The sequence below is a fragment of the Lates calcarifer genome, linkage group LG21 (assembly GCF_001640805.2).
Source record: "Lates calcarifer isolate ASB-BC8 linkage group LG21, TLL_Latcal_v3, whole genome shotgun sequence".
In the NCBI taxonomy this organism is placed as follows: domain Eukaryota; kingdom Metazoa; phylum Chordata; class Actinopteri; family Centropomidae; genus Lates; species Lates calcarifer.
In genome coordinates this window covers 22,931,025-22,935,178 of record NC_066853.1, presented here as the reverse complement: position 1 = coordinate 22,935,178, position 4,154 = coordinate 22,931,025, and the positions used below count along the sequence as shown (strand labels likewise).

At 38.7% G+C, this 4,154-nt stretch overlaps 1 protein-coding gene across 1 annotated transcript in view; it reads right to left on the bottom strand.

The window, feature by feature from the left end:
- Positions 1–4,154, bottom strand: part of LOC108888214 (calsyntenin-2) — a 233,152-nt gene that overhangs the window by 16,277 nt on the left and 212,721 nt on the right. The window lies entirely within an intron of this gene.

The following is a 4,154-nucleotide window of genomic DNA, read 5'->3' as shown; positions in this document are numbered from 1 at the left end:
CTGGAGAGAGAGAGAGATGAAGGAGGAGGAAGACAGGTGAGAAATTAAAAATTCAAGCTGGATCTGCTAGCAGTGCTCTGGTGCTCCTTTTCAGTAATGAGAGGGGCTTAGCCCTCACTGTTGGGGAGTTGGTCAGGCCAGCACTTTCATGGTTTCCAGAAGATGTATCCTAACAATTTTAGTGATGCCCTGACTTTTTGTCTCGCGCCACCATGAGGTTGACATTTCTGTTTTTTATTGAAATATCTCCACAACTATTGGATGGACTGCTGAAAAATTTCACATTCATGATCACCAGTGGTTGAACTGCAATTACCTTGATCCCCTGACCTTGTAAATTTATAAGATAAAGAGTATGGTCTAGACCTGCTCTATATGTACAGTGACTTGAGATAACTTCTGTTGTGAATTGGTGCTATATAAATAAAATTGACTTGACTTGACTTGACCTTTTATCTAGCACTGGCCAAAATGTTTGTCCAAAACTTGCTTATGAACAAAAAACCTGCGAAACTAATGAAATTCTTATCAACCTCAGCGGTACCATGTGTTTAGAGCTAATTTGCAAAGCACCACTGTGCCTACATCCAGCCTCAAATAGTTGTAGACTCTTAGTCTTGTTGCTGCCTTAGCTTAGCGATTCTTGTCTGCCAAAGCGATTCTGAATTGAAAAACAAGCAAATAAACACTGTCTGGATTAGCATTAGATGCTGGTCAGACTCAATGCTGCATGAAATTATTCCTACCATACGGTTCAGTGAGCTTTGTTGATTAGTGGTGATTTGCAGGTCAAACATGTCTAAAACGAAACACATTTTGTTGAAAAGTGCTGTGTTTGTAGATGTTTAAGCTACATATAAACATTTCAACGCCATTTCATATAGAAATATAGTCATTAAAATGCTGTTAACTGTTAACAACTGTTATATTTTACAAAGATGTTGAAAACCCTTTTATGTTTCAACCAAAATTAGCCCACTTTTAAAGGCATTTCATTGACATTCAAAATACTCAAACACATAAGCCCATAAAAATCACAAATTGTCAATCCCACTTTGGTTTTTGTATGGATTGAACAGAAATAAGCATTAATTAGTGAATTTTGGAGGTGCTTGTTACCTTTCAATTGAACCAGGCTAGCTGTTTCCAGCCCTATTTCCAGTGTTCATGCTAAGCTAAGCTAGCCAGCCATCGTTTCATATTTGCTGTGATACAAGAAATGAAAATGGTATTTCATTTTTTCCATCTAGCCGCAAAAAAGCAAATGGGTGTATTTCCTGGAATGTCAAACTCCTCCGTCTTGATGTCTTTTGACCAGTAAATGCTTATTGGAAAAAAGCGAAGAAAGAGTAATATATTTCCAATATTCTTTTCAAAGTAGTACTACATCACCTTTCTACTTTTTCACTAGAAAAGTAAAGTTAGAAGAAATCTGTTACAATACCATGACATTGACCGCAATCTCCTCAAAATGTCACACACACTGTGTCTCCCATGTATGAGTTGCCCTTCAGTGTATGGCAGTGTTGTCAAGCAATTTTCATTCTCTGACTGATTTCACTCAACATGGCTGGACCCTGTTCAGTGATGAAAAGGTCAGTATATAAGGACCATCCAGTTGATACACATCATCAAAGGGTGACAGAGGGCACACAGGAGCCCTTAAATTCTATAAAATAGCTTTGGCCCTCACACAAGCTGCTGTATAGGCAGCATCAGAGTGTAAAACCCTGGAACATTACAGCAACTAATAAAGCTTATCAACAACAACAAGACCTCTTAGCTGCACTAAAACCACAGCTGTTAAGTCCAAATCCAAACCACAGAGCATGCAGTTATTCGGGGGGTAAAATGCTCTGTCAGTGCTCAGGCGGCAGACACAGAACTGCAGCAGTGTGCCTGCTGTGTTGTCATACGTGCATGTCTGCCTCCCTGCCCTGCCTGACAGCGTGTGATAGCATGCGTTTAAATGCACAGCATCCCCTGGCAACCCTGAATGGACGAACACATATCGGCACGCTAGGACTTGAGCTAGCTAGCTGTACTCACAACAGAGCTACACAGGGACACAGATCACAGCACAGCAGACACACATAAATCTGTGATATTCGCACGCACACATAATCACACAAATGAGTTTGATGGGGATCTGGGGTATGAATTGTGGTGGCAGTGTTAAGTTTCCTGTTTTTTCCCATCTACATTGTGATGTAGCTGAGTAGATATAGAAAAAACTGGAGGAAAACGACAGTAAAAAGAGGTTTGGCTGAACTTTGAAGCAAAGCAAGTGGATCTGGAAGTTGTCTATGAAATATTAGCTTAGCATGACTGATCGTACACTTCATAATCCATGTACAAAATGTTTTATCAGGTTGCAGTACCCAGGGGTACATCTAGACTTATTCTGCATTCTAGTCATTTCAGAATCGTAATTATGACTGGGAAACTCAGACTTTTCTGAAAGCTCCATTATATACAACTCATGACTTGCAAACAAACATAGATGCTTCATGCCAGCTAAAATCTGTTGCTCAGTATAATTACGTGAATGAGCTTCAATATGAGAGTCTATGCAATCTCCACCACCCATTCCATATGGCATGAACACCCAATTGGTGAGTTAGGTGGTCTACTAGGGTACCAACAGTTGAAGGAATGCTAAAGTAGAGAGGGATTTTTTTTAACTTTGTGTCACCATTGACAGCTGTAGTGTGGCATGACTATAATTTTTGAATCTTTAAAATATACCACATTGCATTTTGGGATTGTTAGCAGAAAATGGTGGATATGCCATGGAGACCGCTATTTTTTTGTTCCATTGTAGGAACTTTTGAGAGCACCATAAAATTAATAAATTTCACACTCAGAATTCAGACACTCAAATAAAATTGTGGACAGTAAATCTCTTGAACTAGAGCGAGAGATTTCAGTCACAGTCTGAGTCTCTGCTGGCAACCACTTATTTTGTGGCCGCAGTGCCCATCACGCTGCATGTAAATCACATCAGGCATATACAAGACAAGATTACTTCCTGCTATCAAACATCATATCATAAGATTATCAGAACTGAGATAAAACTATAACCATGATACAAATGTGCATGTAAACACACTCTGACTTGTGCATAAGAGGAATATACTATAGTATTCAGTGTAACAAATACATGATGATATATCATTTATACCTCATGACAAAAATGAATATGACAGTGTTCTGAGCTGATATACAATATATTATAGAAAAAAAATTAAATAGTTTTTTTTAGTTAAATAGTTTTTGAAACTATTAAATAGTTTTTGAAATATTTAAACTGATTTAGGCTGCTAATTTTAGTACAGGTCCACGTGCAAGTGCGCCCTGTAATATATACTTAAAAAATAAAGCCGCAATAGAATCACTTGCTCATAAATTAAAGCCTGACACAGAGTTATACAGAGATATGAATTACCATACAAACCAGGATAAGACTGATAACAGAGACATTCATGTGCATGTAAAATTACTAATGGATAGATTATTTGTTATAATGATATGGTCAGGTGGAAAGACAATGGCCAGAAACAACCCTGGTTTTACCACTGGCTGGTCTATTACAACATCACCAAGCACTTTCCTTTGTTTTGGTCTTCAGATAAACCTAAACATTTGAAAAGTAAAGTTCATGAAGATGTGTTTCTTGCATAGCTCCACATTCCAAAAGCGTATTTATTGGCTTTAACTCAGCTGATGATGCCTGACGGCTGGATGAAAAAACTATTGTCCCTAATCCTCTGCAGTTGTGTGAGGCCATGGTTTGAGACAAAAACAAGTTTTGGGCATCATGTTGTCTCCCCTTTTCTTTCCTGTGACGAAGGCTGGTGGTGTGTGTCTGTTCACTGTTCAGGCACTAAGCCATTCTTGACAGCAGTGGGAGATACAAAGTCAGTGATGCAGGGAGATGGCTGCTGCGTGGGCCTGCTGAGCTAAAGAAAAAAACAAAACCTGGAGCCAGTCCAACTTAATTATAAAGAAATATGACAAGGGAGCCTAAAAGGGCTGTTGCAAAGATTAGTGCTGGTTACTTTTATTTTCTCGATGCCTGAAGTAATTGCAGTTATTAGGCATCAGCACGAAACAAATGTAATTGCATTTGGAGGAATTAATTAACACCTTGG